At 40.4% G+C, this 25,143-nt stretch overlaps 1 protein-coding gene and 3 long non-coding RNA genes across 4 annotated transcripts in view; 1 reads left to right on the top strand and 3 right to left on the bottom strand.

Annotated features, from left to right (window-relative positions):
• The window catches only part of TUB (TUB bipartite transcription factor), a 146,214-nt gene that overhangs the window by 97,691 nt on the left and 23,380 nt on the right, over positions 1-25,143 (bottom strand).
• LOC121071445 overlaps positions 1-25,143 on the top strand; it is a 71,594-nt gene that overhangs the window by 30,066 nt on the left and 16,385 nt on the right. The window lies entirely within an intron of this gene.
• Positions 1,284-15,481, bottom strand: LOC121071446. The gene is made up of 3 exons (XR_005820602.1): positions 15,462-15,481; positions 13,573-13,604; positions 1,284-1,901 (listed from the first exon to the last, which is right to left on the bottom strand). It is a non-coding gene; the product is annotated as an uncharacterized LOC121071446 (long non-coding RNA).
• LOC121071444 lies at positions 19,094-23,519 on the bottom strand. The gene is made up of 2 exons (XR_005820600.1): positions 22,314-23,519; positions 19,094-19,985 (listed from the first exon to the last, which is right to left on the bottom strand). It is a non-coding gene; the product is annotated as an uncharacterized LOC121071444 (long non-coding RNA).

The following is a 25,143-nucleotide window of genomic DNA, read 5'->3' as shown; positions in this document are numbered from 1 at the left end:
ATGAGGGATCTGAAGCAGACCCCTACTTTGAACAATGATTTACATTTTACTTCCAGATCAACTGGAAGGGGAAAATCAGAGGAAGTCATTTACCAGCCTTCAGACTTATTTAAGTCCTACAATGTCAATCTTCCAATTCTATCAAACAGGACTGGATAGCAGGCTTCAAGTTTATTTGTAACAACTATTTATCCATATCTAGGCATTGTGTCTGGGTTATGAGTACAAGATCATTTCCTTCTATATCACTCTTACAGAATATCAAAACACCTTGGTCCATTTGGGTACAGAGCAGGACAAAGAGTGAGAGACTGACTTCCTTCCCCACCCGCCCTCCCAAAAAGTCAAGATCCACCGCTGCATAACCCAGCATATTCTTCTGTGGATAGTCCTTTAACTCTGATAGGACGTTTAAGTTTGCTAAGGTAACATTTCCAGATGGCCCTTGCACATCCAATTGCAAGCATCCTGCCTGCTAACACGCACACCCTCACTCAGCCCACAGCGCAGCACCAGCTCCTTTCTGATGATGCCACTCGAAGGCCCAAAACAAACTCCTGAACCCTGCCACTGCACGAGCCATGCTAGTACATCCTCATCCAGCCTAAAGAAGAAAGTGAAGGAGAGCCAATACTGCTTCCAGTGCCAAAAATAAAGTTAAATGGCTGAGAAAGGTCAGATGACAGAGTGCCCGCTGCCACTTCCCCAAGCCATCAGCTTTCCACCTAGCAGGTACTTAACATCAACCCCCACAATCTCTCGCTGTTTCTTACTCCAAGCTTTTCCCTCAGTTCATTAAAAGGTCCATTCAATAACCTGACACAAGATATTTGCTTTATTTTTAAGGATATTCTCATGCAGTGTGAGGGCCTCATCCTATTCTCCACATCAAAACTAAGCACGCATTGCGAGCAGAGACGACTAGAATTTTCTTGTAACAGTTTAGTCAAAGGAAACCATTTTCAAATCAGCTGAAAACAGACAAGATGTATAAAAGGATTCAGGACATTTGAAAGAAGTGGTATTGTTTAGGTAGTATATTCAGGTGATAGATGATGGAGTTTCCATTACAGAAGAGCTGTCATCACACTTCTTTTTGAAACAAATAGTATGTGATTGACAGTTTGCTGTTTATTGACAGTCCTATTGCCACAATAGTAGAAGCAAATTCTGAATGCAACTATTTTCACATTCTGACTGTAATTTAGCTATGCTGATTACAATACAGGAGATTAAATGTGGTGTATTTTTTTTTTTTTTAGAAAGACGATTTAAGGCACAGACAGGCTTTGAATTCCACAGCTAGTAATTGTCCTCTGGCTACAGCACAGCCTGGTAATTCATTCTCAGTTTTAAATCTACAGTTATGACTAAGAAGAGACCAGGCTTATGCATAGAAACAGCTTAACACCCATCACAGCATGAGCTGACCACACATTTGGACATAGCACTGCATGGCATGCAGAGCACTCCCATTGACTCCACATACTGGTTAGCTCCTGCACAGCCTGCCCACCTCTTCAGTCCAGCTGGACCATTGTCCCAGTAATAAACCTCTAGGCAAGCCAGACTGAATTTTGTGGCCAGTCTCAGTGTCCCTTGCTGGTCTGGCTGGAAGAGGTTTGGGTTAAAATCTATTTTTTCAGTCAGCAGAATTTATTCTACAGGAGCAAGACTAAGTATCTTCTATGTCCTGTTCTTGTCTCTGGGATACAGTGGGAAAATCCTCTCTTCTCAGAGCAATGGGGCTGAATCTCTTCTACCCTTCTTCCAAAGCACAGGCCTGATGGCCACCTGGGAGAAAGGTAGAGCCCCAAAGCTTACAGTTTTGTGGTAGCTGTAGAACCTTTCCCAATAGAAGTAGTCAGTGGCCCATACGTAGGGCTGTCTGAACGAGCAGGCTGTAAAAGTGAAAATGGAAGTAAGACTTATGCCCCAGAAGTCATGTAAGAGACAGCGACTGTGGTGGTTTATGGAGGTGCCCTCACAAAGAGGAGAAGGAGTTGCAGAACTTCCTAGCAGCTGCAACACCAATGATGGAGAAAGGCAAGAAAACTTCCCCTTTTCAAAGTTTTCATGCCAATAATCTGTGAACAAAACAAATTTAGGCCCATCCTTGTTTTTTCCTGTATTCATCTGGAAAACTTCTCTAGTCATAAACTCCAGGCAAGCTGAGTGTAATTCCAGAGTGCTTAGGCAAACAAGCTGCCAAAACAGCATTGGTATTGTACCACAGGGTCCTGCAGACTAAAACACTGTTGTTCATCAGGACAAAGGAGTCCAGATAGCAAAATCTGGAATACCACTATCCTGTATAAAAATATCTAAGTTAGTTCCTTCAGTACTAAATTAGTCTCTAAGCAGCTCATCACTGTGTCATATGGAGATACCCTTATGGTAACCCTGCCTCAGGGAGCCTTTAGTATTCTGTTGTCCCAGCAGGAACTAGGGCCCATAGTCATCTTCCATAGTCAAACGCATGAAAAGCTTCATTTAAAATCAGCAGCTTTAAAGCATTTTTACCACCAGTGACTGAAAGTGTGCTATGTCAATCGTTTCTTCATTAAGAGATTGCATTTCAGTTTTGTCACTTCTCAAAGAGGTGCCAGATAAGGTGCAGTGCCTTTTTTTTAAAAAAAAAAAAAGCACAAACAGATACTTTAATAAGTTGCATTAAAAAAAGTCTCTTTGGAGCTGGTTTGAAATTTCAAGCACTTTTCCCTGCTCACCTTCAAGTTTGCAAATGCTTAAACATAAAAGCTCCTGATTCAGTCCCATCTTTCATAGCCCTCCAAACTTAAAGTACATCCACTGAACTGCCTGATAAGCCTTGTGTGTGCTTTCCCAATCTGAGATTTCATCTTATCTCAGGGACAAAATAGCAAAGCTCTCAGAGCAACAAATGCTATCTCACTTCTGGAAGTTGGCATTCAAGGTGACTGAGTGAAACACAAGGAGAATTAATTTTCCCCAGCACTGTTAAGGCTGATTTCTAGTTCAGCAGTAACACACAGATATCCAGGACTTGTATAAAGTCACTTCATATAAATGCCTGATAAAAGAAATCAAATTCTTGCCTCAAAGAATGAGACATTTCTGAAGATGACAGTAAGGACATGAATGGAAGATATCAGTAGAAACATCTGAGAAAATTAAATAATTCACAGATGAAACATCAAATTATCTGATCTTCACACTAAGAGTATGTGCAGCATGTATGCTTTATATCTGTTTATTAAGTTTTTCTTAAGTAGCATAACAAAATTAATCCAGGTAACTCTACAAATACCAATTTATATACAAAATGTGTAATATTCTACATTAAACTGGATTGGCTTTTCACTGAGCTTTGCTCTATTTCAGGCTCGCATGTTTAATGGTGCTCTAATACTCATTTTCTAACATGGCTTGATGCAATGTTGTGACTTGGACCTGTGAGTTCTATAAAAAGATAGACATGGTAGTAATACATACACATTTAAAAAAAAAGCCTATCATTTACAGCCAACTCCTGTTCACAGAGTTGAACCCAGCTTCTTGTAAACATGCCTGCAACTTCTGAGGCTACTAATCAATGTTTTCCCCTCATTATAGTTGTTGTGAGGTGTTGACAGTTTAATGAACTGAAATTTCAAGTCAATCTGAATTGAAAGTATTTCTGGTAACGTAGGCATACCCAATACTGTATTTTCACACAGCAGGAACTTTGCAGCATGTTATTAATTACCCTGCACCTGACACTTCATTACAGTCACAGAAGATACTTCACCGGTGGTTATCTGGATGCTTCACAGAGTGACACTGAAAAGCATAGATCAGCCCCCAAGATGTTAAGTAAAACCACAGCTAATGTTTTACTGAGGACTTGGGGCTACACATGATTTCCCAAATCAACAGCATGAAGATTATTTGTCTTGGTATTAATATGGAAGCTACTTAGGTGGGTCACAGTGCCTCTTCTCCTGTAAAGGATCATCATCTTCTATGATACAAAAATAAAAATAAAAAAAGCTACCAGACAGTTTCAAACAAAAAGGAGCAGAAGGATTTGGGGCACAGTTGACTGTATGTGGCTTTAAGAGTTCCACCTTTGATGCTGTGATCAGACAACAGATTTCCTTCAGGATGCAGACATCCAATTTGTCTGCAAGCCAGCTTGGTCTTCCAGAAACACTTTAGTACTGCCTCCCCGCTTGTTTTCTCCAGCTCTTCTCCCTAGGATAAGCTTAAAATAAAAGCCCAAATCTGATGGTGAGGGGCAAAAAGAAGGTGGTTCTGGCACTTGTAAGTAATGCGAACTGGCATATGATTGATAACACTAATTTGATAAATTCCCTTGTGCTGAGCTGTACGCTGTGAATGAGTGATATGGAGATACTGGAGTGCTGGGAAAGACGACAAGCATTTGTGACAGATGGGTGGATGTTTTGCAGTGTTGAAGAAGAAATGACATCCTTCTCAAAATGTCACTTTCCTTCTTGTGCTGGCATCCCCAGGCATTGCATAGCTGCTGGCAGAATCGTCTCAGTAATGAACGACACCCTGATGGAAGAGAGAGGCAGAATGCAAATAGATACTGCAAAACATACAACCAGTTAGGTCAGGGCTGATTGGGATGACGACAATTGCTGCCAATTACAGACATTGTTTGTTGCTCTGCTGCTGCTTCCTAATCTGAAAGATACTTACAGACTTCCTGACTTGCCAAGAGGAGACAACTTTGCCTCCCTGCAGCTGGTACTAAACTTCTGAGATAACCCATCAAGGCACAACCGCTCTCAGCTCTGCTATGCTGACGCTTGGGGCTCTGCACAGACATCAGATCAGGCTACAAGCCAGTACACCATTTGAACAGCTGCCTCAATGCCACGGAAAACCATGCTGTCTTTCTTCAGCCTTCTTCCAAAGGAATGACATCAAAACACACTGTCTGGTGCTCAGTTTCATTTGAAGCGAGCAGTGCAGCAAGCACACAGGCCTGCAGGAAGGATCTGCAAGGCTCAGTAGTCAGCCAGTAGTATCCCACCCCACAGGTGCTGTGTGTTGCTGGCAATTTTGTATTTCTTTCCCTACTTTCAGATCTTTAGATTACAACTATTTCAAGGAAGACCATGCCTAGTACAACAAGGCTTTACTCCCAGTTATCCACTGCTGCAAGTAATAATAGAACAAGCCCATTGATCCATTGTTAGCAGCCCAGGTAAACCAAGATTTCTGGACTGCAAAGCTTGAGCCCTCACCACCCAGGCTGGGTGGTGCTGCCTGGCTCTCACACCCTTCCCCAGGCTGCTGCTGTTGCCCACTGCTTGGCTCCTGCAACCCAGACCTGATAGCCAAGGAAACTTCATGCACATGCAGACATGAGCACCACCCGCATAGAGTGAGCAGAGCTTGCACTGAGAAGAAACAGTTGGCTGACCTTTGGTTGAATTCTACCTGGAAACACTTTAAACCAGGAGCAGCTTAAAAAGCAAGCCTCAGTCATATGAGCTCTCTTCACTATATGACTTGAAAGGGCCACCACAGCAGCGGTGGCTGAGGTGGAGGCACTGTTGTGACTCACTTTGCAGCTTCTTTGACCATGAAGCATCCATGCCCACGGCTGAAGCCTTACAGGTCATGCATGGGGTTGACACCGTGGCACAGCTGATGCCCATCCTCCATTAGTACTGAGTAGCTGCACAGAGCTTGCTCTTTACTCTTCCTCCTCCTTGCTAAGCTGGGTGGGGAAAAGATGGAGCTCCATTAATTCCTCATCAGCTGCTTTCCCCTCACTGCGACAGCAGGAGCTGAAGATGATCACTTACTGCACAGAAGCCAGTAAGTGCCACTCGTGGACACTATTAAGTCCTGCTAGCTTCAGCTAGAACTCCTATAGAACCAGTTTCCATTGCAGAAGAACTTAGTGGCTTTTGTGCACATCAAAGCCTGTGGGCTCTGCCATTATAGGCCCCAAGCACCCAGCATCCCCCCTCCCTTTCACACAAGCTCTGCCTGCAGGGACCTCACAGAGGTGCAAGCACCTCAGCAACATAAGTCCGAAGCAGTCAAAGAATAATACATGTATGTACATCACAAAACGATATCTGTCTTCCCTGGGACATGTTAGTTGTTACAGTTCAGAAAAGGATTTTCCAGGTGCTCCCTAGCGTCTATCCCCAGTTGAAAAGACAACGGGCACTAAAAGCCATTAGGAGAGCAAACCCCAGCCTTTATTGAGATAAAAGCAACTAATTTTAGCCTTAAGCAACTCTCTTATCACAGCCTTCCCATACAAGTTTAAGTAGCTCCTAAATCATATTTAGTATCTTTTTCCCTCCCTGTAGAGGCTGAAGCAGTATCACAGTCAACTATAACAAAGACAATGTCTAGGTTTGTCTCTTTTGTAGAGTAACAATGCAAAATATAATTCTAAAGTAAGTACAATAATTTTAATCTGACTTGCATAAATTACACATACATTCATTTCTATTGTGTTTTTTTTTAAACCATCCAAAAAAACATGCTGATGCAAAGAAGCTAACCACTGTATATTCCATGTTATGAGCCAGAGACAGCTTTTAGTACAAGCCATCCATTTTAGAGAGTCTACTTCCTGCTCACAGACAAGGGACTGTCTAAAAACAAAAGTGGCCACAACGTATCACCTGGGAACACAAAATCAAGGAAATTCTATATCCATGGGAAGATTCATGAGCCACTTGCCCAACTGTTTAATAATGCATCAGTGCAGCTAAGAGGATTCTCTTAAAAATATATATAGTTTTTTAAAAACAAAACAACAAAAACAATAACACAGGTATCTAAGCTTTACCACAATCAGACATGTTGGCTGTCAAGATCCTTTCTGACCTCCTGCGTAGAGACCCCAGAGTATCACCCAGTAATTGCTGCACCAAACCCAATCATTTGTTGTTAAAATCAAATCTGTCTTACAGAAAGACAGCCAAGTCTTTATCTCTGGCATGTAGTAACGTGAGCTGCTACATAGTAGAAGATGTGCTGCTTCTTCTGGCTAGGATACTTCACTTTGATAGTGACATTAAAAATGCAACAATTAACTCTGATGAAATCGACCATTATGTCTTAATGCAATAATGTGCTGTAACATAATTAAGTAGAAGTTATCTGAGTGTTTTTTTCTAACATGCACATTCAGGGCTGCACTTTGATCTATAATTTGGCAGGAAAAAACAGAAAATGCAAAACCAGTGGCTTGGAAAGAGAATCAATAGCACTGCACACTCAGCTCTCCCCCCCGCCGCTGCCTTTGTTGCACAACTGATGCTCTCACAAGCCACTTCTCACTTGTGTGAGCAAGCTGTATTTCCATCTAGCTTCCATCAGGAGAAAGACACCCCCACGCTGGACGTCTTTCCAGATACAAAGGAAAAGCTTAGCACTACCTGGCTTACCAGAAGCAAGAAACAGGAGTCTCACACCAAGGCACAAGCTGCTGAGGTATCAAAATGGCTTCAGTTACTACAGCACAAAAAAACTCATTACCCATTAACAACATTTTTCTCAGGGCAAAACTGGCACATTTTCATTGTTCCCTACTGAGCCTAGACCAAACATTTAAAGGACTTGACCAAGGCAGCCCTGAAGTCTGATGCAGAGCACAGACTTGAGACAGATCTCTGATCCTTGGTGCAGTCCCTTAAGATCCCAAAGTCTTTGCGCTGACCAGAAGACACATTTAAGAGCCCAGTCAGCTTTGGCTGGAGCAGAGCAGGTTTGATACATGAGGAGTATGCTTTGTTTCTTTTGAAGGGTGAAGAGGAAGCTCGAAAGTCACAAGCATGGTTAACAACATATCCAGATTCTTGGGATACTCTTTTCTTAAAGGGCTTTTGGTTAAGAAGATCCACTTTCCTGCAGAGGCCTACTGCTGCCAGATTTATAGAGGAAAGCTAGAAACCCATAAAACTCTGAAATGTTTGACAGTCATGGAACAAGATGTATCTCAATTTTTTTACTTTCAGGTTTTTGAAAAATCCTTACTGGTAATGTGCAAACTCCTAGAGATGCTAATACCACAGTTGAGCACTAAATCACAATATTTGCCATCTAAAGGGTCCAGTCCAGGAACAGTTACAGTCTCACAACTTCCTCTGAAAGCAAAGTAAGAACATGGATATAACCTAAGGGCCATAATCTTTTCGTTTAGTTTATATTCTTACAAATTGCAAGATACTTCTGTTACTCCATTCCCACAAGCCAGTTCTGCTTCATTCTGGTTTCTAGGAGCAAAAAGAGGGCTAGAAGGGAAAACCTAGTCCCATCTGCACAGACTTGGCTGTGATCTTAGCTATACATCTAAGACAAACAGTCACACAGCTGTCATCACATCTGGGGTGACCAAAAGACATCTCTCTCACTCTGAAGCAGCTCCATTCTGTTTCCAGGCACTCACATAATATACTTTTAAGTAACAAGAGCTCCACCATGGACCGTGTGCAACTTCCACTGCTCCCCAGAACCACCCAGCTTTATGGCCCAGCCAACAATTTTCTACTGGAAGGTGTATATGCAAATATACAGTCGCCTGCCATACAGTAAATGCCAGGTGCCAACAGCTAGCACCTGACCAACAATGCTAGTGGAAAAGAAACAAATCATTGTTTTCTTGTCAAGTTTGATCCCATTTAAAGGGTTTAGTACCTCCTTTAGTCAGCTTGTAACAGTTCCAGTTACAAGGATGGGGATTTTCTACCCTTCACTAGTGGTTTTTTTTTTTTTTTTTGGGGGTGCTAATGCCTCCATTCAGTAAAAAAACATTTTTCTTTGAATTACCTGCCAGGAGGTTGTTTCTTGGCAGGGCTGAGCTATTTCTTTAGCCCAACACAGGCTTGTGTATATGAGTGTAGATAAATACCTAAATATGTCCGTATTGCTCTTTTAGTATTGGACTTGCCATAACTGATTATCTGCGTAGAAAAATGGGTGGTGAAATATTCTTGGCTGCTTCTTCAACTGTTCCCTTTCCATCTGCTACTGACTGCTGTCGGAAAAATTAGTGGACTAGACAGACCTTTGCCCTGGCCTGAAACAACCCTAAACCTATAGAAACCAGAACTCATGAAAGCATTCTATTTTGAGCACTGTTTTTATACATAGGGCAAACAACAACAAAACCCACAGAAAGAGAGATACTAAGTGGGATATTGAAGAAAGTCAGTCCTCATTAAAAAAAATAAAAATGGAATCAGTTTAGTTAATATGTACTACTCTGAGGGACAAAGAATGAAGGAAAGAAAAGCTTCTTCATTATTAAATCCACTATAATTTCTGTATTTCCACAAGTTCTTTCCATACACTTCATCTCAGAGCTCAGATACTATTTCTGTAAATTAACCCATAAAAAGGAAAACTAAACGTAGTACAAAGTATGCCCACGATCATAACTACAAAATATGGATTTCCTCTAAAAGTGAGGAGATACCCTGTAACACAAGTACCCTTCACAATCACAGAGGTGATTTTGAGAGGTGTTCAGCTGGCATGTACTCAGTGCTCAGGGGCCTGCCAATTACCTTTACTAGCATCTACACAGCAAAGTTATTCTCTGAGCATATTTCACATTATCCTTGGATCTCTTTGCATTTATACATTTCAGGTAGCCTAACAACTGTTCCTTGGGCAAAGAAGCTAAAAAACACAGACACTCAGCAGCAGGTTCAAAGTTAATCAGAAAGTCAATGCTTAGGTCAACTATATAAGAAAAAGTTAATTAAATTGCTCCCAGATAATCTTTAATTTTCATACACAAGTAAGCACTAAAAAGCCTGCCTAAGTAATATTGGGAAATTTCTCCTTTGTCTCTGCAATTCTGTTGGACTTCAACCCCACATATACTGTGCTGAAATCATAAGCATTTTAAGGGCTAAAATTCAACATTTGTTTTAAATTGATCAACCTAGATCTTGGATCATTTAGTTCAATAACCTTAAGCATTAGGAATAAGCATATATTTCAGATTACATTCCTCTATCCCTCTTGGCTCAGACCTTCAGAAAAAAACATGTATATAATAGATCTGTGACAGGGAAAAAAAGTAGAATTGTAACAAGGTGTTTTTTTTTTTTTAAGCAGCCCCTGGGACAGTAGAATTTACACAGTTACAGTCAAAAGAGGATCAGCTTGTGCAGTAAAAACACACAAAATGACACATTAACGATTATTAAGCACCTGACTATACTGTAGTGTTACACCTGTAAATACTAATGCAGAATTTTTGCATAAAGTTAATAGTGGTAGTTAGGACATCTTAAGAACTATAGTTAAAATACCTTGGACTTTTTCCCTTTTATTGTTATTTAACAAAAGAGTACTTATTATTTTAATAGGATTCTGCAACATAAATGCTTTTCTTCTTTAAAAAAAAATGATGAAAAGGGCACATCTAACGAAAATCAAGTAGTCTGTTGCACTAGCTTTATCTTTGTGTTCCATCAGAGCCTTTCAAGCAGAACTGAAGATGTTTTATTTTTAATTACTTGTAGCCGAATACTTTTTTCGTTACACTTAGACACCATACAGAATAGCAACCTCAAGATGGCGATGTTTCGCACTTTTTAGAAGCTAGGCTGATAGCTGGTATTACTGAAACGTCGTCCTTTATTCTGAAGGCAGAGGGGAATTTATCGTTGAGTACATTATGGTGTAGCTACCCCACAGAAATTTTTGCATCCCTCTCTGATAAAGGTACTTAACTGCTATTAGCAAGTCTTGCACCTTACAGTAAAAGAAAAACTTCAACTAGAAAAGTTGTATTATTTCCAATTAATAGATTTCTGAAGTGCTTGCTTTCTCTTCACAACCTCAAGTCTAAAAAGAAATCCTGATTTCTTATTAGATAACAGCAAGATAAACAAATTCATGAACACTCTAAAATGTAGCATGTGTCTACAGCTTTTGTAGAGATTTCTTCTATTGCTTTTGTCCCTTTGCACCACCATGAAGAGTTGCAGCCCTAAATGAACTTTAGCTGCATTACGTTGTGAGCAAAGCAGCACTTTTTTATCCGATGCTGTAGGAAAGAGGTCTTTATGGTAGACTAGCATTTCTATAACACACAGTTGCAAAGCCTTCCAAGAAAAAAAAAAAAAAAAGGAAAGATATTGGATATTGAAGAGAAAAGATAATTACTAGATCTAGGAGGAGAGAAGTGTTCCTGTGAACACCTCCAAGGCATGGGCAGATCAGACTTGAAGAGTTCTGCAGAGAAGGAAGATCAAAATAAACCCCAACATTTAGCCCTTTGCACAGCCTGGAAAACACTCTCATGCTTCTCCAGCAAGCCCCAGGGCCCCCTGCAAAGTGAGAAAGAGCAAAGAGCTTCCAGCCACAGCCAGAGGCAGCTGGCTGAGGAAACACCTCATTTAGAAGTAGAGGCTTGCCAAGTATTTTTCAGACATGAGCAGAGAAGTAACCCTGGCTGCAGGGAACAAGAAGAGCAGACCCTGTCCCACAGTGGCTAGGTGCACAGCTTTGCCAAAACACCAGTCTCGTATTATGGCAGTAGTGACCAATCCAAAAGCCAAGAAGCATGAGTGAATACCAGTAACCACTCACTCCTCAAGTAGTAAACAGGGACAAAGCTAAATGCCTTCAGCACCAGAGTGAGGGGAAAAATCCTTCTTTTCTGTTACCCACCATGACAAAGCTTTAAATTAGTGCAAAAATAACATTAAGAAGAACAGACATCTGGCAGTAATGTCTTCTCTTTTTTCCTAAAAAAGTTTTGTTGGTTTATTTTTGTTTTTAACATTTGCAAGCTATGCATTTTTAATATTGTAATAGTAAAGATTTGAAAGTAACTTTAAAAAGCTTCCACTAAATCAAGAAACAACAGTTGACTACAGGTATAAAACTGAACTTGTCACATCTGAGCTGCAGGGGACCCACTGACCATAATAAAAAGCATAAAATTACACAGTAGCAGAGTGAAGTCCCAGGTTGAGAACAGTTCACTAAACCCACTCAGTTAAATGTTTTTAATCCACTCACTTATCTGCAGTAACCAGGTGTACATCTGGTGCTTGGCCAGAAGGAAGGGAAGAGATTGGATAGCTTTGGATATGTGAACTGGCATTATAGACAGCCCCTCAAGCAAGCTTTCATCAGCTAAGTAAGCATAGGAATAGTTAATTGTGAGATGATTTTTATTTTAAAAGGAAATAGAAATTTAAATATTTTTCAATGCTGCTCCTCTTGGTTATTCCATGACTGAAGCCTTCTCACAGTCATCCTTCCAGTGTGTGGACATCCCTCACAAATTGGTCAGCCCCAGACTGGATCCAGCAGTCCGGGTGCTATCTTACCAGTAGATGGAGATAACGGCCTCCCCGATCTGCTTGGGCATGCTCTTTCCAATGCAGCCTGAATGCTATTTGCCTCATCTGCCATGAGAGCAAACTGTAACATAGCTTCTTGTCACCAGAACTGATATTCAGCTTGCAGAGAGCGGAACAGATCCGTCTTTCCTGAAGAAGAGCCAAGAAGTAGGTGGGCGTGAGTTGTGGCTTACTCTGAGGCACAATTTGCATGCGTTTCCCATGCAGCCTACCACCAGCACTGGGTGGTGCCTGGCCCAAAAACTCTGCTGGGCATATTTAAAAGTCATCTTCCTACATACCCATAGTTATACCTCATAGCTTCTTCATATACTGAGGGAAGGCAGGCAGTCAGCTGCTCAGCAAGCAGGCCAGAGTTCAATTTGCCCAGCTCCTATAAGCTCTTGAAATACTGCCTTGTGGTTAGTAAGCTCGTGCCAACAGAACCAGATCCTGTTTGCTCTTTACTGCAAGGCATTTCCCAAACCTCTTGGCCAAATGCTCTTTCTTCTGTCCCCTTCGCTTCATACCCCAGCTGACTGTCATTCCCTGGGACCCAAACATTCACCACATAAAAACCCAACACGCTACATCTAATCTCTCTGAATGCCTCTGTCAAGGCAAGTGCTGCCTTTCAAGCTGACGAATTTCACTGACTAATTAAGCATGGAGACACAACAGATTGCCAGCACTGAATGGTGGCTGCAGCATCTATCACTCCAGCAGGATTCAATCTAATGAGCTAAAAGCAACACTGTGAGAGCCCAAAACAGCTTGCTCATGGAACGGAAAACCTATTGTTTTCCATGCTCTAAAATTCCCCAACTTAAAAAAGAGAAAAACAAAACAAACCCTGCCTTCTACAGCCTTTAAAACAATAATTATGAATTACCAAGAGGAAAAAACAGCTGTTCCACTTCAGTCATTAATGTTATGTATCACACCTTTCAGTTTCTTTCTGGGCATTAAAGCTCCCAAGGTCCTTCAGAAGTAGTTAAAAAGTACATGGCCAGCCTAAGTCCCATCTGCTTAAAAAAAAAAAAAAAACCATTTCATCTGCTGTTTCAATCAGGGATAAAGTTTCCTTTCCTCCTTCATGCATGCTTGGCTTCCTTTGTGCATGTGTATTTTGTATGTTTGATAGAGCATTCTTTTTCCTGTTGACTAAGCAGTTCACATAGAAACTTTATGCAAAAATTGGGAATGGTAAGATATTATTTGTACAGTTTCTTACCTTCTGCAGTGACCTAGACCATTGCGAAGACTCTGAGAAACAGGGCAGAATCTAAATGACATGATTTCACACGGTGCATCTGGTTACACAGAACATAAGGCAACTAGACCAAAAAAGGAAAGGGAAATAACCCAGGGACAAAGATGCTATAAATCAAAGCAACTGCACAGCTCCATGCTCACTCTTACTCCAACTAGATCTGTATTTGAGGTTAGTTTCTCCCCTCACAGTGAGAAAAAGTCTGCTAAACAGCACCGCAAATAGTGCTAGTTATGTTTATTGAGGACATCAAGGTTGTAATTAGCAATACTTGCCCTGACCAGATCAGTACTTCTGAACATGTTTGGGACAATAATCTCATCAGAGCAGACATTAGTTCTAATGAAAGCGTTTTCAGACTGAAGAAGGAAGGAAGAAATCCAATTACCCTATTTGGCATAGACTAACTTGAATAGAAATTACTGTAAGTAAATAGAGTTACAACCTAAATGTAAAGAGAAACACCACTGATACTTACAGAATATAAAATGGAAGTATCACTAAGTACTGAAATCTGAGCCGAGGGTGTAATTTCAAATCTTTTGAGACAGGTATAACATTACAAAAGTGTATTTTTGTAAAATCTTTGACTGATAAATTGGTCTGAAAAAAAACTCATAACCTAGTTCATATTTGTATCCCAAATGAAACAGCAAAAATGAGAAGAACTATAATTTCTTGAGCTAGTAATATTGAGTTAATCTTCAGATCAATCTCTAATACTGAAAAATTTGGTTCTGATATCTGAAAATATTTGGTGATTTTGGATTTTTAAGATAATAGATTAGAAAACTTTATGTAAAAAAAACTCTCATATTTATATGAGTCTATTGCTGAGAAGGTAGACAAAAAATTGAAGTCTAGTTTAGACAGCTTTTCACCATAGAAAAATGATCTTTAAAAAATAGGGGGAAAAAAAGCACTGCAGCATTTCAATTCACAATTGAAATGTCCAAGTCACAGACTTTAACATTTTTCAAAAATAAGATGTTCCAGCTTTTCCTGAAATTTCTCTCCTGCCTCAGGGGTGCAAAGCACCATGCCACAGGTCATATTGCAGTCCAGGCTGCTCCTTCCTCCCTCTTGGTAATGGCTGCTTCTCCAGTACTTCCAGCCAATGTTGGACAAGAACATACCATTTGTCATACTGGCTTCTAACACTCAATTTCTACGCTGAAGTATCTGTGTGCAGCATTACCATACTTTTGAAGTTTCATCAGCATCCCTGATCAAGTTGCAGGAGCCATTAAGTACAAATTCAGCTCTTGCATAGCTGTTTACATGTTGTCTGTTTGCCATGTGCGCTCACAGCACAAACCATATATGGCTGATTTGTAAGCATCAACATTGCAATAATCAACAGCTAGAGCCTTATTCTGTACTTTGTGCAACTTCAACAAATGGAAGGTACAGAAACACACCCAGTACAAGTGATCAAATCCCCAGTATAAGCTCCAAACTCTCTTTCATGCCTGTGCCAATACTACAAGTTCCAAGGACATATCTTCAAGGCCTGAAGTGCCTGCCTCTTGGAAGTGTTTCTCCACCTCAGTTAATAATACCTGTTAGATAGCCAGAAATAGAAAATGCTTGGAAACCACCTACATTTGTTTACCAACTCCGATCTTTGATAAAAATACAGAACTAAACTGCATGAGTTTACTTCACAGCGGGAGAAGAGCTTCCTCAAGTAAACGATGCTTAAAAGGCATAAGCATCAAGTCCTGAAAGCCTTCTTGAACATTTTAAGTATGGAAGTACCTTAACACAAAGGGACTGCATCCACGCCATAGCCCAGATCAAACAGTTTTGTCCCAGAGAAGATAAAGGTAAAAGAAACAATCACTTACAGAGTAGATTTTCATATTTGTCTGCCTCTTGATCTAAAGAAATACTGAATTAGTCAGCTGCAGCCTAACAAATAACCAATACGAGCCTTGGCTATTTCAGCTGTGACTAGTTTAAGGAACAAGATGAAGCACAGTCAACTCTAGCAGCATTTGATTGCAGAGTAGCCCTGCAGTAAATATTGGTGTTACCGCAGAACGTGTGAAGGTAGCTCAGCTGATATATATTACCGTTTATCTAGAAAACAATGAAACCAGAGCTGCAACATATTGGAAAATTAATTGTTGTTTGCTTAATCAAGATCAATAACATTTAGGCATTTTATGTCTTTTGATCCTAATTTAGAAACACCCTAAATCACGTGCCTTAGGGTCTACTGGGTTAGGACCCATTTAATTGCTGTGGTGAGCTAGGCCTATATCTTTTCTTGCTACAACATTGAAGCCTATTTCAATTATGTGCCTGGTGACACCATCTGTATTTCAGAAATTGTGGGCATTGTTTTGATACCCTGGTTTGAGCATGAATAGATAAAGCTTCAACTCCTCATGCTTCTATCAGATAGCAAATGCCTAATGTACATGTGTTTTATAGCCAAGAAAAAAAAGGAAAAAAAAGGAACTTACTGTTGATTTTGTAAAACTCTCATTACTATCAAATCAGAGAAGATGCTTTTATCGGTGTAGGTGTATTGAATTTGACTAGAAAATAGTTTTTTTTTTTTTTTTATTAAAAAAGGTCATTTCCGTAGCTGTGTGCAATGCTTAATGCAGATGAAGTAGCACACACAGGTTCCCGTATGGAGAAAGTGACTTATATTTCACTAGTGACAGACAACAACCATTGATCCACTGGAAAACAAAACCACCGCTCAATCACAAACAGAAGAGAGCAGAGTATTGCTCTGCCCTGAACATGTTTAAGTGTTTAACTCTTCAGAGCTGATGGGAAAATGTGAACATACGACTCCTCATGATTATATGGGAAGTTATCTGCAAGACACAAAGGGATGTTCCATCAGACAAGAAGGACCCTTCAGGTCCTTTCCCACCACCTGACTCTACATAACAATCCTAAAGATTTCTGCTCCCTTTTCCCCTGTCTCCTCTCGTAATAATCAAGCCACAGGCCAGTCCCACAACCAGCCTACAGATGGTGATCTTCTGTTATGGACTTGTCTTTTTGGGTCCAGATAAGCTGCTTGCATACCCTGTGTGTTTGGAAAATCCCTCCTTTTCCTGTGTCTCTATGCAACACAGCACACTAATGTTCTGCTTCAGACACGGCATTATTATAACCCTAAGGTTATAATACAAACAGAAATAGCCACAGTTAAAGAATGTATGAAAGTGGGCCACAGTACCTTTCTGATGTCAACATAGCACGTCTTTTGGTATATGGATGGGAAACAGCATTGGCAACTTCCTTTGAATAATGTTATTTTGAGACCGTAATGTACGCTCATCTGGTATCACCCACCAAGAGAAACGAGTCTGATTTCCCATCAAGTGAATTTGTCTGACTCTTCGGTAGTCTAAATAGATTATAAATCAGATAAAACTGCTCAAGGGTAAGCAGCAACACAAGAACAACTATTGGATTTGGTTCATGTGTTCTGTATGGCCATAACTCTGCTTTTGTATTACTCTGACCAAGTTACAAAACTCTTTCAGGCTGAATCATGGAATGCACATGTTTGGTTTATTTTATGAGATTCAAACTCCAGAACAGAGGTGGGGAAGGGACAAGGATAGAAATAAAAAATGTAAGAAAGATAGTACCCATTGAAGGCTAGAACACTTTCTTTACAACCACAAAAGCCATCACTTGGCATCATCTTCATGTTCTGAGTACAAAAGCTCTGTTGTGGTATGATGTACATAAGCTGTTTGGGAAAAATGCTGGAGAACAGCACTTAATCTCTTGCTCCATTTTATGACCCATTGCTGGTATCCATTCATCCTGCCCTTCCCATTCAGATCAAGACTTCAAGTAGTCAAACATATACAGATGTGCATACAGAATAAGGTGGGGAAAGCAGCAAGATGACAGTTTTCAAAATAGTTTTCTGGGCCTTTCTAAGTATCTCATGCAGCTACCAAATAATTACTTTGATACAGTCTTGAAAAGATTACTTGTTTCTCTGAAAGGAGGAAAAAAAATGAGAACAAGCATTTCTTCTTTCTTACAATACACAACAAAAGGTCTCTATTGATTGGCTAATTGGTGGTCATAATTCTGCATTGATTTTATATCAGGTAGAAATTGAGACAACAACAAGTAATAGACTCCATCTGTGTCAATTTAACAAGGGAATGGAAATTGTGAGTTTATGATTACACTTTAATAAAATTTATCCTTAGGTAACAATAGGTGGTGAGACAACAAAAACACACCAGACAGTGGCTTGACCCAGAATCTTTAAATTTGTATCTCCACTTCTGCAAATTCTTGCTATTCCTAGTTAAATTTTCACCATTTACAGTTATCCTGGGACTGCATGCTTGATCTTCCCAGAGACGTAAATGCTTTAAAAAGTGAAGGAATAAATAAATTGATTTCTTTTAGAATGAAATTGAAACAGAGAAAGTTTAAAAACAAAACAAACACCATTAAAGCAACAGGGAAAGGGATAGAAAATTTTACAAATGATGTTCCTTTGCTCACTTTATCCTTGCTTCCAGTCCTGGTTTCAATTCATTCAATGCCTTTCTGCACAGCAGCCAGCTTTGCCCTGGTCCTTGGGAGGGTTTCTCCATCCTCCCAGAGGCCTGATTAGGTCTCTTGCTCCCCTCTGTCTTGGTGCAACTCCCCGCTCTAGGTTTCTGGCTTGCCATACCTCACAGCCCAGCACCTACAAGCTATGCAAATAGAGTAGCTCCCCAAGGGAAAAGAAATCTTACCTTTTTTTCCCAAAGGATCTATTTTCAAAGCAATAAGAATGCAACCTGAACTCAGCAATGAAAAAAAATAAAATCAAACACAACAGTGAAAAACAAGTGACAAAACAGAATTCAGGAACCTGATGGTCCTGGAAGCTGTGGAGAACAGTGCTGATGTCAGCATCTGGGACAGCACCCAGGGAAGCAGTTTTCCTAACTGTACAGCCTCTCTGAGAGTGCCATCTGAAGGCCTCTTGACCTGGGGTCCACATGACAATCTGCAGGCTGATTTTGGAGGCAGCCCATGGGAAAGGCTCCATTCGCAGGTACACCCAAGCCCCACCTGAAGGGCAGTGGGGACATAGGCTAAAAGATTCCTGAAGATTTCCTTTCACTGGCATCATATCAACACTGCAAGTCTATTGCCAGACACAGTTACAGCAAGCGAGAGCCGTACTAGCACAGGTTTACTTTGGAGCTAACATATGCCATTGTCTCATGTGCTTTCCAGCTGCAAACACAGTACTATTATCTTGGAAAAAGTCTTATGAAATAAAAACCATCATAAATTAGGGATCTGTAGCTGACACATCTGACATAAGAATCCTCAGTGTATTAAAAAAGTATTACCATGTAAGTACATAAAGATATACCGCCAACCACAGGAACATTTACAAATCTCATGTAGCACATCATTCAGCATTAACAGAGGACTGGTTGCTGAAACATGTAAAGACAATTGGGAAATTAGGTGCTGGTTTGTTCTGTTTTGTTTTAATGCCAAGGGACTAGACTGTTACAAGTAATAATATAGGGGTTATTCAATTTCTTGAATGCATTAAATTGCAAAATCATTCATTTAATAGATTCATTTAATAGATGGTATTTTTCCAAGTGAGTTACTCAAATCACTGATGTGTTTGAAATATAGGTATTGTTTGAAAGCAGCAAATGAACCTTAACCAAAGAAAAATAAAAGAAAAAAGAAAAAAGTGTTGAAATATAAAAACAAAATCGGGTAACATTATACAACTGGGTGACCTTCCAGAAATTAGCCTTTTGTATTTAGTCAGCTTAACAGCAGGTAGGAAAATGGCCTCACTTAATAAAGGCAGGATTTCTTGACCCATAATCCTACTGGCCCCACAGCTTTTTGTTTCTTGTTATTCCAGAGAGAGGCATTTGCGCTAATTGCTGGCAGAGATTCTGCAACAATACACCACTGCCCTCCCATAGGAAGTAACCTCTCCTGCGACAGCTGTAGGAAACACCAAAGGGTAAATTCACATTGCTGGATCAAGCCTGAAACACAGTCCTTGTGCTATCTCTCTGCCTGCTTGCATCAGAGGCAGGAGATGACAGACAAATGGGCTAAGATTCAGCAGTTCATTCATTTGTTGGTCTCTGATAAAAGAGCTGTGCCATGACAATAACAAAAGAAATAAATCCAGATGTTTTTTCTCATATTCCCAGAAAGCCATCAGGACATGCAAACACGGTCTGTGCTCATACATCTTTGCAGTCCTTATTTTCTGTCTCTCTCCCTCCAGATTATGGATCTGTTGCAGAAATCTTTTAGTGTGGCTGTTCATTCATTCAGTGCGGAGAGCAACAGAATCCAATCCCACAGCTGAGATTTCTTGCCTATACAAGAACGGAAGTGTTAAATAATAAAAGCACAGATAAGAGCACTGTTAAAGATAATGCATCTAAGTTTAGGCCAGGAACAGTTTGCTATAGCAGACTTTTTAATATTAGACATTTTCTGAGCTGAAGCAACACAAACACAGAGGTAATGAGTGAACCAGCTGCTCTTAAATGCGCCATTATCCCGAGAGCCCCATCTGATATACATGGGTACAAAATAATTTTTCTGTAGCAATTTTACTTTTCAACACTGAGATGTGCTGAAGGATAACCCATAATATCAAACTAGAAATTACAGCTCAGAGGCTGCCTGTTACTTAGCTACAGGATCGCTGTATGGCCAGACAGCACCTCAGGAGATCGTCCAGGTTGGCTTCCTCTGCTCGGAGCAGGGACGGCTGCCGCAGGCTGCCCAGGACCACGTCCGGATGAGTTTTGAATACCTTCAAGGACAGAGGCTCCACAACCACTCTGGGAAACCTGTGACACTGTTTGACTGCCCTCGCGGTAAAAATGTTCTTTCTTATGCTCAGAGAGAATTTCCTGAGTTTTAACCAGCATTTGATCCTCGAAAATCAGCTGCAGAAGTCCCTGCAAAGCTCACTGTGCTGAAGCAGACTGGCTCCTCATGATGGTCTAGGGCTCTGACTTCCCAGGTGAGTTGCGACCACGCCATAGAGGCTCCTCGCTGCCAAAGATACATCACACCCACAAGAGGAAAAGGCACCATACTTGCCACTTTCCTGCCTGCTAAGCAAGAGAAAGGTTTTGAAGAACTCCGGTCCCAGCAGAACCGGGACTGTTCCTGAAGCAGCAGGAAGACATTACACTCATTTCTTGGCTTTTAAACACAAAGCAAGACAGTTCACCTTTTTGCTTTTTTGGGGCTTGGTTCCCCCTTCCTCCTCCCTCATTGTTAAAGCTCTCTGATGGATTAAGTGAGATGTTCCCCACATATCAGACTCCAGAAGATCTGCCAAGTAGTGCTTCTTTTTCCAGCTTCTTTTCTCCCAACACTATTTCTCTTTCTGTGCACTGCTTTCAACACCTCTATACTCTGCTTTCTATGCTGATGCAAAGTGTTCAGCCTTTTAGCCAGTTATTAACACTGGAGATCCTAACATATCCTCGAAATGCACTCTGCCATTCCAGGGAAGGCCATAAATCCCACGGGCTCCTTCAAAGAGAGCAGGATTTGGTCCTTCTCTAAGGGTCATGCTTTCAGAGAGAAATCTGAAAAAGCAAACAAACAACCCTCCTTGCAACCCAACCACCCACCCCATGATGTATTTCCCTGTTTTTTTCTGTTACACTCTATCTGATTTCCACTGGCAGGGACAACATAGCACATACGTTTCTTAGTAGAAAAGCAGCTTATGCAAAAGTCTGCTAGTTCACAGAATCACAGAATCACAGAAAGTTGAGGCGGGAAGGGGCCTCCAGGGGGCATCTAGTCCACACCCTCGGCCTACCCCAGCCCACTCAGGCACCCACCGCAGGCTGCCCAGGACCTTGGCCAGGCAGCTTTTGAAGATCTGCAAGGGGGGAGACCCCACAGCCTTCTTTGGTAGGCAAACATGATTGGTGATTAAATAACAACAAGAACTCAAGGTTGACACTGGAAAAATTGGCTGGGAGTGGAGAAGCACTTGGGAGGATTCAGAAGAGACAAACAACCAAAAATAAACCACCACCACCACCACCACCACCAAAACACAACAAAAACCAATGAGCTAGAACAGAGATGCTTTACCCAGCGCTGCAGAATCTCACACTGTCCATACCTTTAATGTATCTTCCCCAACCTGACACATTCAGTGGCTCTTTATTTATGTCTGTAGAATAGGGTTTTTATTTATTTTATTTTATTGTTTACACACAGATTTCCAGGTGGGATTCTCATCAGTTTCAACCATCATTTCAGTGGCAATTTTATAAGAAACAACATTCGTTTTCTCCGAGTACGGAAAGCTGCAAGAAAACCGCCAAGTGAAAACTATTCACATTTATCGGTCTCTAAATCATTTCATTGTCTCATAGATGTACTTGGTTAGAACATGACTAAATGTTTACTCATACAGCTCCTTTCATCGCAAAGGGATTACATCAGCAAATGCTGACAGGCACCTACCTCTGGGGTGTTGCTCTCTTTCCTCAGAAGCCCTGGAAACACTAACAGCATGAAGTGTGAACCACACTGAGAACAGCAGAACCACTGCATGGCCTCAGACCCAGGACCCGCCTAGCTCTGTACCCGCCTGATGCAGAAGCAATACGTGGACACCCAGAGAAAAGAATGAGCAATCCTTAAAAAAAGGATCCTACCTCCTCCAGCCTTCATGTGTTCTCAGTTCAGGGCATGGCATTTTCTGAGTCAAATCTCCTCTTGAATCCATATAACAACCTTTTGCATCCACAGCTTTCTTTGGCAAGGTGACACATCTGCTGCCTGCTGTGCAAAAAAACTAATTCCTTTTGCTTGCCTTGACCATGTCTCCTACTAGCTCCATGTGATGGCTCCTAGTTCTTGTACCAGAAAATAGTTTGAGGTTTATGGACACACTAAAAATGGGAGTAAATAGGAAAGCTCATCATCTCTGGAGTTCTATTTTTTAACAAATGACATGAAAACAGGCCCTGGGGAAAAAAAAAAAAAAAAGTCCTTTGAAAGCAAGGATTTATATACAAATATTATGGTCTTAAATACCAAGGGAAATGAATGAGAAGAAAAATGCCCCTACTTGAGCTGAAGGTTGGACAGAATGTTGTTTTAACAGTCTCAAACACAGAGAACTTTTTGGTATTCAGAAAAATTGCCCAGAATCCCAAATAAAACAAGGATCCCCTCACACACCCTTTCAAGTGCCAGGGCATGGATTCAGTGCCAACAGGAAGAGTGCCACTTCTTGAACCCACAGAAGCTTTTCCTTCCTTCCTCCCTCACCAAAAGTGGGGTTTTCAGGTTGGTGGGCTTTGTGGATAGGACTGCACGGATAGGATAAACACAGATATGCACAAAGCTCCGCAGTTGCTTTCTAACTGGCATCTTCAACTGCCTCTTGACTGCATCATGGAACCAAAGTTTGCTGGAAAGAGTGGCAAATGCTCCAGCTGAAAACTTTCTGGCAGCCCATTCTGCCTATACTGACAGGTGCTGTTTATTCCAATTGGAAAAATAAATGAATTTTTCTGCTTTAAGATGGAGCACTGTGTGAGCACTTGAAGACATCAGGAGGTTCAAAATACAGATATTAATTATTGGATTTACTGCCATGTGTCATCTCTTGTCTTCCAACAGAAAACTGGCACTGCATTTTCTCCCCTGTTAATGGAAGTGTTACCATATTAATTTTGCAGGGAATGCATTCCCTGTTAAACTAGTCTTGCAATATGTATGTGCAGAAAACACAAATGGTACTTGCGTCAAAGTGTAGACTGGATTTTAAAATGTTTTCTCCTTCCAGTTTACATATAGTATATTCTTTACATCACACCTTGTAACTTCACAAGCTACTACATCCAACAAAGTATGCGTCTACACCTAACGTTTCTTTACATGCAAAGTTTTCTAATAGAATAATATAAACTATGAATAAAAAAATAAATAAAACCCAAAAGCAAAACAACAACAACACAATGCTCATTACATCTATAGAAAACAACGCAGAAAAGTACAAAGTAAATAAAACTGTAAAGCTGGGAAAAGTAATTACTGAATGTAAATAATAATGGCTTCTATGATTACCACAATTAGCTCTTGTAATCCTTACTACAGCATGTAGAGTTTCAGGGTATTTGTAAAAGTGGTCCAAAGCAGCTCCTTCATGCATTCAATGCCAGCTGAAAAGCATGTTTGTATGCATTCTCCTACATGCTACATATCAGGCAACATGCTGATAAAATACCTGCTCTGTCCTGCTTGCAGATCTCCTCCGTGAGTCACAGTGGTATTTTAAAATAGATTTGTACAGCCACTAGCTTGACTTCTTTAGCTGCCCTTACTAGAAGTCTCTAAACACCATGTAAACTTCACAGTCAGACCACAGAAACAGATTGGGATACTTACAGATGCAAAGACACCATAGAAAGCAAGTCTCAAAAAGGCAAGTGGCTGTAAAGCTGTTGAATAAATCTTGTTTACAGATAAAATTAAATGCTGCCATAAATAATTCTTATTTCTCATGAAGATTAAAATAAATAAATAAATAAAAGCAACAGCCAGTTGCTTCTGTAGTTTTTGTTCATAAGCCTAAGGCAAATCATTAAAAAATACCTCATTCTCAGCCCAGGGGAGCAGACAATGCTCTTCCTTTGGCTTTGGAGCCAATGCACTTGCTTTTTCACTTTCTCTTCTTAAAAATTCAATATTTGTTCATGTCTGTAAGGCACACACACTGTTCCAAAATGTCAAGTAACTTTAAATATTAAACATAGGAGATTCTTTTTTGCAGGCATTGGACAGCCTTCCTCTAAGATGACCTTCATTTCACATGAGAAGAGCCAAGCTAAAGACACACACCCTTATTACACTTCCTGGTCTTTACTGAAATTTGGCACTGAGCAGGGCTTGTCTAGCCAGGGGAATATCTATCACAAAAGAGTCCAACAGGAGAGGAAAAACAATGGGGTTAGAATTTGATGCATCTAGTAAGGAGAAAGAAAGTATTCCTTGGTGCCTCAGGCATAGCACATTCCTAGCTAGGGCCTCGAAGAATTTCAGCAGATGTGAGCAAGAAAAAGATGACATTTTTTTCCCCAAAATGTGATAAGCGTATTTTATCAATACTCAACATTAATTCAAATAGACATTATATGTAAGGCTTTAAATCTTGAGCTATATGACCAATAGTAAATTCATATAGATATTTTACAAAAGCATAAGGATTAAACATCAATAATAATAATTTTAAGAATAAAATTTTTCTTTTATATGCCTTGGATATATATGGTTAGCATATCAGATAAAGAGAGAAGAAAACTATGAGCTGGAATCTATTGGAAACAATTTTCCATGTCAGAAATTCCAGTTTTTGCTAAGAACTCATTTTAATGAAGAACTGGAAACATTAAACGTAAGACTCCAGAGCATGTTGTTTCAAGCACCAGTGAGTCGTTTTGACTTGCATTTTATATTCCATATAAATCAAAACAAGAC

The sequence above is a fragment of the Cygnus olor genome, chromosome 5 (genome assembly GCF_009769625.2).
Source record: "Cygnus olor isolate bCygOlo1 chromosome 5, bCygOlo1.pri.v2, whole genome shotgun sequence".
Classification (NCBI taxonomy): Eukaryota; Metazoa; Chordata; class Aves; order Anseriformes; family Anatidae; genus Cygnus; species Cygnus olor.
Note: the sequence above shows the minus strand (reverse complement) of the source record. Positions and strands in the feature narration are given on the sequence as shown.